This window comes from Protopterus annectens, chromosome 1.part1, assembly GCF_019279795.1.
Source record: "Protopterus annectens isolate FY-2018-M chromosome 1.part1, PAN1.0, whole genome shotgun sequence".
NCBI classification, from domain to species: domain Eukaryota; kingdom Metazoa; phylum Chordata; order Ceratodontiformes; family Protopteridae; genus Protopterus; species Protopterus annectens.
In genome coordinates, this window is record NC_056726.1 from 1,338,685,519 (window position 1) to 1,338,697,803 (window position 12,285).

The window sequence follows — 12,285 nt, forward strand, 5'->3', positions numbered from 1 at the left end:
AAGGGACTGAAAATTCATTATTTCTATCAGGATGGAGTTTTAACTGAGGTTGGAGAAAACTCAAGGATTGCATACCACAACATGACACACAAAGAAAACTGTATTGCATGGAAAATCGGCTTGCAAATCAGCTTTCTCAGACGCTTTAATTGAGGAGTTGCTGCTGTCTGAATTTGTGGCAAAAGTAATTGATGTAATCAACTTCTCCAACACATTTTGAATCTGATCCTTTTTATTTCCAAGCATGGATTGACATTTTTTGGTTCTAGCCAATGGATACAGTAATGGAAACATTTTAGTCATTATCCAACTTGCTAAGCCATTAGGACTCGGTGCTGTCGGATCTTGTGAAAAAAAGTTTGCAAGTCACAGGAGACAAACCATTGATTGCAGATTCATTATCTTTCTCAGCACATTCAGAAGAAGTTTATCAAGCTCTACATTCAGAATGATTTTATCGAGCTCTGTGATTCATTTGCACAGACCTCCATGCTTGGCGAAATTTGAAATGCTAAATATTTTACTATTTAATATTTTAGTGAGCAGCCATTTTCATCAAAACATGTATGTTTTGAGGCCATTGGGTAAACAGAAGAATGCTTATCTCCATCTTAAGGCAATGAGAGTAGGAAAAAGTATTGCAAGCTCAGCGGGACTGTCTGAGTGAAAATAGGTGGAGGAGGAAGATTCAAAGATGGCCGCCATTCTTTAAACACTGCAAAACTACAGCTCTCCAGATATCAGAAACAAAAATCAACCCTGTGGATATATCACAAGATTTTATATGCTAATTGGCAGCAATAACTAAAGTACTAACATTTATCTTCGCTTCTGAGAAGGAAAAATAGAGAAAAAATATTTTCTAACAGCAGGATTGGAATTGATGGTCAGCCTGACTCTGAACAGAGCAACAAACAAAGGAAATACATCTCTCAGCTGAAACCTTACATCTGGTATAAATACGTTTACAGTGTGTCAAAATGTCAAAAGAAGACAAAACTATGGAAATCACAACTTCTAAAACTAAACTATCTGCCTTGCAATCTCCGGAAAAAGAAGCTTTTTTTAAAAGACAGAAAACAGTTACACAAAGGGAGACTGTAAAAACAGGAATAACAAACAAACCAGATCAACCGGTCAGCATGGAGGAAATTAAATCAGCACTGTTACCTATTCAAGAAACCTTAAAAGATTTATCAACACAAATGCTTACGTTTAGTGCCACATGTAATCAGATTTTGGAAAGGATGGATAAATCAGAAACCAGAATAGCTGAAAGTGAGGATAAAATAATTATGCTTACGAAAAAAACAGACTCTCATGATGCAGACATCCAAACCATGCAAAATAAAATTTTAGACCTGGAAGCAAGATCCAGATGGAATAATATAATAATCAGAGGAATTCCAGAAACAATTCAGTACAATGATCTGAATGCGACCATAATGCAAATACTCGAAACACTGTTCAAGGACTCTGATAGTGTTAAACAGATTGTTATAGAAAGAGCACATAGAGCTATCAGAGAATCATTTGCTTCAAATGCACCTAGACCAGTCTACATCACAATTCTGAATTATCAAGATGCTAGCAAAATACTGCTAACTATTAAAAAGAATGGTGGATCTATCGTCTGGCAAAATAACAACATTTCCATGACACAGGACTTACCAATACAAATAAGACAATCCAGGCAAATGCTAGCTCCATACAGCATGTTTTTGATTGAAAAAACATCAGATTTCAAATGAAGTATCCAAATACTTTAATTTTCACAGTGGATGGTATTAAATATCCAATAAACACTAAAAAAGAAGCAAAACCTACCTTTTTGAAGCTTTTCAAAGCACTTCCACCTTCAGAAGTTTGATCAAAGCATCCAGGTCTTCTTTCAGCATCAGACAGACTGGGACTCCATAATTACGATGATCCGAGGCTTTATAACTCTTTGTTTGTTCTTTTTTTTCTACCAGGCCCTGGGAAACTCGTGATTACATCCTTATCTCGAAATTCCAGCGTGCCCACGACGTTTTTCCGAAGATTTATGGCTTCTACGAGTGTAAACAAGCCACGAGGTAACAGGAAGTCCTTTGGAGGATGCAGGGGGACTGATTTCAATGTAGCGCATCCAGGAGGTCCGTCCGCGAACTGGTTCCCCCATCGCAAATTCAAAATGAAGAAAACAAACTCAGCAAGCAGGAAGGACTATAGAGAAGCTGTAGAAACTGTTTGGAATTAAAAACGAAGCTTCCTAGACTTATTTGGAGGGTAAATGGCTTCTGTATGGTATAAGGAAATGTACAGCTGTACAGGTAGGAAATGCTATTGTAATGGGTTGGTTAAAATAGAAGGGTATTGCATTGTATAGTGATAGAAACTGGTAATTATGTCTCTATTTCTTTTTTTTTTTCTTATATAGGGTTTTTTTTTTCTTTTTTTCTTTCACTTTTAATTAGGAAAATGTATGTATATGCTCTGTTCAATAAAATAATAGGATGATGTTAGTATAATAAATGTTATGAAAGACTGTGAACTTGAAATGTTTAAAATGTTACATTTAGGTTGTCCTTCTCTTTAGTATTTTTAAATATATTTTATAGGGATACAATTATTTAGTCAAATACATTGTGTAGTACAGTTGTTATTGTTACTTAGAGTATGTTACAAGTTTTAGTAGACTGTTACCTTTGGAGAAGGACAACTACCTAAAGCAGTTAGAACATTTAAACAAAAGCAACCTTAGGACTGTATTGTTATGTTTAACAACTGTTTCCTTTCTCTGGAATTAATAATTAATAGTGTATATGACAAGAAGTTAAAATGTATTATTCTCATTGCTGATTATTAATATTGTGAGCTATTAGTTAAACTGGATTTTCACACAAAAATTAGTAAATGTGTTTGACTATATTAAGTATGTCCAGAACTGTAGTTAGGTAATTAGTAGTGTTTATTAGGGAATGTTTGGATTAAGCTTTGTAGATTTAGAGATAGTGGTTGTAGGTTTTTTGCATAAGGTTTTTGGGTTAATTTGTAGAGTTAGAAATTTGAGATATTCAAAGGATGTGAAAAAACTATGTACATCCTGGTCCAGAGGAATAGTGGATAAGCACTGGGTAGGGATGGGATGTCAGATTTGCTTCCAAATAATCTACGGTATGTTAATACACTGTAATCTAAGGTTGTCTCTCAATAGTAGGAATAGGACTACATTTTTAAAGAGCTACAGATGTGGATAATAGAATCTTGGAATGTGAAAGGACTCCAGAACATGAAAAAAAGGAAGCTATTTTTACATTTGTTTTTCCAATCAAAAGCAGACTTTATTTCCTTGCAGGAAACTCACTTGACTAATGACCAGTGGGATATACTGAAGAATAAGAAATGGATTAGGGAGATAGTGGCGGCAGAAGGGACAACGAACAGTGCAGGAGTGGCAATTATAATTAAAAACCGATACCAAGAAAAAATATTAGATGTCAAAATAGATAAAGGGGGAAGGTGGTGTTTAGTGGTTCTGATATCTAAGTTCTATGATAAACCTATATTACTCATGAATATATATGCCCCCTCTACTAATCAGCACCATTTTATAACTTCACTTTACTCCATTTTACAATATAATAACTGTTATATATCAATGGGAAGTGACTGGAATTCGTATCAAGATCCCAAGTTGGACAAATTTGGTTCATCCAAAGCTTTTAATAAACAGGCAATGATAGCATTGAAGGAATTTAAAACTGATTTTAAACTATACGACCCATTTATACATACACAAACACAAAAGAAAGCAGAGAATTTTACTTTTTACTCAAGCTGCCATAAAATGTGGTAGAGAATTGACTTTTTTTTTATTTTGGAAGTATTGATATCTGCTGACCCATGTGTTTCTACCCAAGTCAGACAATTATCAGACCACTCCAAGATCACACTAACACTAAACAATAATAATATGAGTAATAGGAGACTTCGAGGATACAATTGGTCTTTACAGTCATATTTACTAAGGAAGGAGAACATATTGAAAGATGTTAGAGACACTTGAACAGTTACTTCATAACTTTCTTAAAAACAGACATCCAGTTGATATAGAATGGGCTACAGCCAAAGCCCAAATAAGAGGGATTTTTCTTCAGAAAGCTACTTACTATAAAAAAATGCAAAATAAGGAACTATTAGACTTGGAAACCAAAATTAAGTTACTAGACCAGGAGTTAATGAGGAACTATAATAAACAAACAGAAATAGACTTATTAAAGTGTCAAAAAGAACTGTTTTTACTACACAATAGTAAACTGTCATTTTATGAACAGAGAAATTTAGTGAAATACGCAAATCATATTCAGACTCCCTCAAAAGCATTAGCACGTATTATTAACCAAGAGAAGTCAACATTATTAATATCAGAAATAAACTATAATAATAGAACATACACTAATAAGGCAGATATTATGAATACTTTTGAAAAAATATTTAATCAGGTATATGGTGATCAGCAGACAATTTTATCAGATAAAGTTATATTCCCGAATATTGATAATGAGTCCCATAGGGATTTAATTAAACCAATTTCAGCGGAGGAGGTAGCAGAGATAATTAAAAAGCTGAGACCACATAAAGCCCCAGGCCCGGATGGATTGACCTCTGAATTTTATAAAACTTTTAATGAGATTCTGAGTAAAATACTTTCACAGACATTTAATTATATAATTCAAAATAAAATCAACGATCCTCACTTTAATGCTTCTAAGACTATTTTGATACCGAAAGAAAAAAGTGATGCTAAAAACCCAGATAATTACAGACCCATTTCACTATTGAACATAGACATGAAAATTATGACATCCATCCTGGCAAATAGACTGAAAAAGGTCACAAATTTATTAATATCAGAGGAACAGGCGGGATTTATGGATGGGAGACAGACCACTGATAATACATTAACGCTTCACACATTAATTTCATACGCCAAGTACAAAAATCTCAATATTTATGCACTCATAATTGACGCACAGAAAGCATTTGGCAGAGTTAACTTGGTATACCTATTTGATATGTTATCATACTTTAATATACCTTCGGATTTCATTCTAACATTAAGGAAAATATATAATAACGCATATACAAATATATTTATCAATCAGGAATGTTCTAAAAGAATACAAATTAAAAATGGTACCCGACAAGGGTGCCCATTATCTCTTATTTTGTTTAATCTTTATTTGGAACCATTATTTTTACACATTAAACAAAATGTTTTTTACAATCCTCCAACACTATATGGTATGAAAGTAAATATGGCTGCTTTCGCAGACGATTTAAATATATATTGTACCACACCAGTGTCAGACACCGAGAAAATATTAAAAGCAATAGAAGACTATGAGAAAATCTCTAATTATAAACTGAATTTTAAGAAATCTAAAATATTCCCATTAAAGACTCCTACACCTTTCTCATTGCTACCATTGATAGGACAAGTATTGACGGAAGAAAAAACAAAATATCTGGGTATTGTATTTTCAACTGATAATAAAGATTTTTTTTATAAACAATGTTAAGTCAACTTGGGATCAGATAACATTGGACTTGAAAAGATGGAGTAAACTGAAACTACCAATGATGGCAAGAACTGCAATTATCAAAATGAATGTTCTTTCCAGAATATTATATATACTTAGAGCTACACAACTTAGAATCACGAGGAAATTTTTTAAACAGCTTCATATAGGACTAGGGAGATTTCTTTGGGAACCTATGAAAATGAGGATAACATATGAGAAGCTGATGGCTCCAAAGAATAGAGGAGGTTTAGATTTACCAGATTTTGAAACTTATTACTTGATAATTAATGCCAACAGAATCTTAAGGGTGATTCACTTTGATAGAGGCAGTCTGAAATGGGCGCCAAAATGGCTGGTCTTAACCTACAGACATGTAACTAAAGTGGGAATTAACTGTAAAGCTCTACCCTTTCTGAATAGAGGAACACTCAGTAAATATGACTTAATGGAACATATTAAAAGTTATGTAACTTCAATTCAAAATCTTTTTACCTCATTAAACCTACTAAAATATATGATGGTGTTTCAACCATTTCACAAGAACCCAAATTTAGTAATTGGGAATAAGTTGATAGACTTGCAAAAATTCCCCCTAATAAAGGATTTAATTGTATTGGATCTCTACCCCTTTCTTGGGGTATCAGTTCACGATATTTTAAAAGAGAAAAGTCTTCCTATTTCCTATCTAATTATCATGAGACAACTTAAAGATCTGGCTATAAATTATTTTAATAACTTTGATTTTAATGAAGAGGAATTAAATATATGTCGTAATCTGTGGGAAGCTCTGATACAAGATAAAAAATATATAACTACTTCATATAAACTGATAAAAGATGAAATATAATAAACATATTCTCTTATCGAATTATTGGAGGGAAAAATTAATATTAGTTGACGACAGCAAGATCTTGGAAGCATTTAATCTAACATTAAAGTCTGTGTCCCTTCAGAAATTACTATTCACACAACTGATGATATTTAACAATGCCTACTATACCCGTCTTATTCTTCATAAATTTGACTCAAAGAACTCGCCTAAATGTCCATATTGTACAGACCAGACAGCTGACTTCACATGTTTTGGAGTTGCAAATGCATTTTTAAACTTTGGAATTCATTAAAACTTCAATTACAGAAAATGGGATACCAGCATTCAACACTCTCTTGGGAATTTATGATCCTACATATTCCTCCAGATAACTTAGATAAATCAAAAAAGATCATAATCATGAATATTTGTTTATTAATGAAACTATACATAGCTTCAAACTGGTTGAACCCGACTCAGACATCTTGGGAAAATTTTAGAATATTAGCAATCAGAAACATATTAGCGCATAAATTGTTAATCAATGACCATAAAAAAAGCATAAATAATAAAAAAATATGGGAGCTAATCTTCTGGCCTAGGGGTTCTTATCCACTATTACTCAGGACACATATTTATAAGACTGATTCAATCTTAGATTTGACATAGATCGTAACAATAATACAGACTGTTGACTTTTTCATGTTGTATTTCTTTTTTAATAATTTGTATTAATATATAATGTTTATGTAACTTTTGGAAGCAATCATGTATATATTGTATATATTTATAGTGTGTAGTTATGTAATTGAAAAACAATAAAAGACAGATTATTGAAAAAAAAGAAAATAGGTGGAGGTAGGAGACAGGAAGACAGAAGCAGTAGGGTATGACAGATGAGGGGAAGACAGGAAGATGTGGGAGATATGACAAGGCAGCTTGGTAGTGAAGAAACAACAGATAAAAATAGGATAGACAGGGCAAGCCCTTTCAGATGCAGTGTCAGAAAGAACAAATGAAAGACCCACCTTCCTGCCCTTTTTCATAAAAGCAGGAAAAGTGGTAGCATAGGTACATTCAGGGTCTTGTTGATCTGCAAAAGTGATCACACTAGGGGTCAGGAAGGAATTTCTTGTTTTTTCACCCAAAGGGATTTTTTAGGTTTCAGGTTTCTGCTTTTTCCAGCAAGAAATAGGAAGTATATTTTAGGGAGTTGTAGCTATACTACTAGGTGAAAAGACAGATTTGGAAGGCTACATTTTTGCACATCTGCATATTCGCTAATTCACAGTTGATTGATATTTGCTAAAGTGGTTAGAAAGACCTTCTACATTGCCCACCTGATCATGAAGGGATTCACATCCAGATCTAGTGAGGTCATTGTTCCCCTGTACTCTTCACTTATCAGACCAATGATCGAGTACAATGCCCCATTCGGGATGTATCTCGCCCGACATCTGCAGCAATTGGAGAGACCCCAAAAGTTTCTCACCAAAAGGATAAAGGGACTCCAAAATCTGTCATATGCTGCCAGATTGAAGAAACTCCAGCTCTATTCAGTCGCATACCGTCTGCTCAGAGGTGACATGTGCTTGACATACAAGGCCATGTCCAACCCAGAATTAATGGACATGCTCCACCTCAAAAAATCCAAATCCACCAAAACCACTAGAGCAAGTGACTTAAACCTTAGCACGGATATAAATAGGATGTGCTGGAGGGATAGATTTATCACTCAGAGACTCCCTATGCTGTGGAATAGAGTCCCGGTCCATGTGAGGCAGAGCACCTCGCTGGCTCTGTTCAAGAGAAATCTTGACCTGTGGATGGGAGATCGTAGGTTTACCCCGGGAATCATCTCTGTGTCACTGCTGGACAGAGGCACAACAAACTAATGGGTACAGTATTTTTTCATATACGGGGTGGCGTAAGCCACAAAAATTCGGGCTAGGCTTATAAATGCCTTGGGGCAGATAGCTTAGTATAAACCTATGAACCTATATGACTGAGTGGCTCAGCTTTGACTGGCACTTGATGCAGTCCATTTAACTGCCACAATAAATGCATTGCTGCTGCCATTTTACTCCAAGCAAGTGTGTTATGTGGTCATCTGGTACGATGCAGCATGCTTATTTTCATCCTAGGTTGGGAGGGTGGCCTAATGGTTAAGGTGTTTGTCTTACAAACACAAGGTACATGGTTTGAATCTCACAGGGGATAATTGGCTAGGCTTAAAATGGCTCACAAGGGCAGTTAGCATAGTACTAACCTATGAATATATATGTGTAGCTCAAATGGCTTAGTGGTGAATTGCTGTTGCTATGGTATACAGTGTCCGGGGTTCAAAACCTGCAAGGGCTGTTTATTTGGGGTGGGAGGATGACATAATGGTTAAGGTGTTTACCTTAAAGACACAAGGTGCAGAGTTTGATTCTCACATGGGGTAACTCGCTACGCTTCAAATGGCCCAAAAGGGCAGTTAGCCTAGTACTAACCTATGAACCTAAGGCAATGCTTGTTGTCAACGTTACCTGCATTATTTTTCATTCATTCATTCATTCATTCACCTACTATCCACTACATCCACCTCAGCACCTTAAACACACAGACACAGAGAAACACACATTTGATGGAATCCATCTCAGACATCACACATTAAAGCTAAAAGGAATGAAGCACCTTATATAAGCCCCCATTTCCTAGAAAACAAGAAAGCTTACACAATGCTGATTGATAATTTAAATGCATAAACAAATGAGGGGGTTCCATAAACATCTTTACTGTAGTACATTTGATTATATTGGGTAGGACTGGATTTTTAAATAGCCATCCAGTGTAAAGTTCTTAACAATGCCACATGTTCTACCAACTAATCACAGGCGCAACAGAAAGTCCAAGGTATACTGACCAATGTTGCTACTCCTCCCCCAATGCAAAGTAGGAAACCCAATCCAAATCCTGTTCATGTCTGGTATAGGGAGCAATCAGGAGTTTATGTTTAGGCAGCGATTTGGGATTTTAGACTTTGGTGGGGGGGTAGGCTTAGGGAACAATTGGAGCGGGGGGGTCTTAGGTTTAAGGAGCAGTGGAGGACTTCAATGTTAGGATCAAGGTTCTATTGTATTGAGTGAGGTACATGGGGGGGTACAAGAGTTACTATAGCCTGGGGAAAGTACAGTTGTGTAAAATCTTACCATAACAGTAGATGTCCTTCTCTTCAGTGCTGCAGTATTTCTGAAGGAAGAGGATGTCCCGTCCCAGGCATCCCGTCACTCAACCAGTATGATAAAACTTGAAAAGGATCTTGTTTGCTCCTTAAGTCACATTTATGCTCCTTGTAAAGAATGTAGGGCATAAAAGGGATTTATGGGCAACTACCTAGAACTGAATTGCTCCAAAACAGAACAGCTATCATAGGACAAAGGAGTCCATGCACATCCAGAAGGAAAAATGTAGAATAAAGAAGAGGGGGTTGGAGAGAGGGAGAAAATACTGCAAAAGTGAAGAGAAGCATATCTACTGTTATGGTAAAATTCTACACATATTATGTCCTTCTGTATCACTGTTACAGTATTCTTGAAGCAAGGTAGAAGAAAAAAGCTCAAAAAACAGAATGGGAGGTGGAAGGCTGGGAAAAGCCCTCAACAAACCCACATAAAATGGTTTCTGCAAAACCTACTCTGGCCCTAGAAAACATATCCAATGTATAATGCTTAGTAAAGGTATGCACTGAAGACGAAGTAACAGCTTCAAGGATGGAACTGGTGTCCAACCCCTTGAAGAAGTTACCAGAAGAAGCAACAGCAATAGCTCTAACAGAATGAGCTCTAACAGAAGCAGAAAGAGACCTGCCATGAAAAGAAGAACAAAAAGAAATTGCCTTAGATATCCTGGAGGATATGGTTTGCTTAGAAACAGACAAACCCAAAGACCTGGAATGAAAGGAAACAAAAAGCATATTGGATTTATGAATAGTCCTAGTTTTATCCAAATAGTACCTGAGCTGTCTGTGCAAATCCAAGGATTGCAGGACCCTCTCAGTAGCAGACTGAAGGAAAAGGGGAAAAAAGAAGGGAGTTGTTTTGACTGATTTACGGACAACTCATTGACCACTTTGGGCATAAAATAAGGATTAGTATGAAGAGACAATCTGTCCCTATGAAAAAAACAAAAAAGAAGGAATTGCCATAAAGTTATGGAGCTCAGAAACCCTCCAAAGAGAAGTAACAGCCAGCAACAAACAGTCTTCTGGGTACAATGTTGCAAAGAAGCAGAAACTGCAGGCTCAAGAGGAGACAGAGTCAATTTTTCCAAAACAAAATTAAGGTCTCAAGGAGGAGAAGGAGCAGGTTTTCTTGGAGGCCTAACATGCAGGACACCCTTAAGAAATTGTTTGACCTCAATACAAGAAGTCAAAGGAGGAGTCAAGGGCAGACAAGCAGAAATGGCTGACAAATGGGCCTTTACAGAACAACAGGCCAAGCCAGACTGCAGCAACTCACACAAATTAAGAGAGGACCAGAGGGACCCCCACTGAAAAGGGTCCTGGTTATGAGCAAGGCACCAAATGAAAATCTCTTCCACTTGGCCATATAAGATTTTCTGGTTGAGGGTTTACTTGCCTCCTGTAAAACCCTGAGCACATCCTCAGAAAAGAGGTGTCAGAAAGAGATCAAAATCCTATCATCCATTATATCAGTTGCAGAGTGGACAAGTGGGTTGGATGACAGACCCCTTGTCCTGTGTGAAGACATCCAACCAGTGAGATAACTTGTGATGACTGCCCCTGGCCAGATGCATTAAGAGGGGGAACCAGTACTGTTGCGGCCAAAAGGGAGTCACTGGCAAGATTTTTGGGTTGTCCTGTTGAATCTTCTGCAGGACTCTTGGAAGCAAAAGAACCCTCCCCTTCCATGGAAAGGACAGGACATCCATTTTGCAGGCCAGATAGCTTGGCACTCAACAAAGAAAGCAAGCTGCCTGTTCACAGGGAAGCCAAAAAGATTTACCAGAGGAATGCCCCACTAATGGACGATATCCAGAAACACGTCTCAGTGAATCATCAATTCACGAGCCTGTGTTTTTGACCTGCCACAAGAATGTGCTCTGAAGAAATGCATACTGCCTGAAGAGTTAAATGACAACAAAGAGCCACCTCCCAAGCCCGAATCTCCATCCTGCAAAGGAGGCCAGAATTCATGTCCCCCTGCTTGTTGACATACCACATCACTGTAGGGTTGTCTGTGTACACCTTCAAGGGGCCTGGACAGAACACTGGGTGAAAAGTCTGGGGGCCAGAATCAGAGCCCTCATCTCTGATGTTCATATGGTCTGATTTTTGATGGGGTGGCCAGAGATCCTGAACTTTTAGGTGACCACTTATTGCCCCCATGTCAAATCCATCGCTCAAATTCCTTCTTCAGACAGGAAAGGAGAGGCACACTGAAAGTCTGAGGGTGATGATGCTGCAACCAAACTAATTTGAAGTACTACTGCAGCTTCCGCATATGCAGTCTGGCAAGAGGAAGCATCAGAACAGAAGAGGCCATAAACCCCAGGGCCCGAAGAAACTCAATGGCTGGCACGGCAGTCAGGGGAAGAAGTGATGGAAAAAAGACTGAAAATGACAATACCTTTAGAGTTGGGAGAGAGGCCAACATTGGCACTGTCTGAATCCTGCAACCCAGATACATGATCCTGAGAGGGAGTCAGGACAGACTTTTGGAATGTGATAGTAAACCCCAGACTATGACGAAGAGAGATGACGAACTGCAGATCTTGCAACAACTGACTGGGAGAAGGTGCCTGAAGCAACAGATCAACTAGATAAATAATGATCTGAATGCCCTGGAGCCTGCAGAAACCAATCACAGAAGCTAGGCATTTTGTCATTATGTGAATACCCTT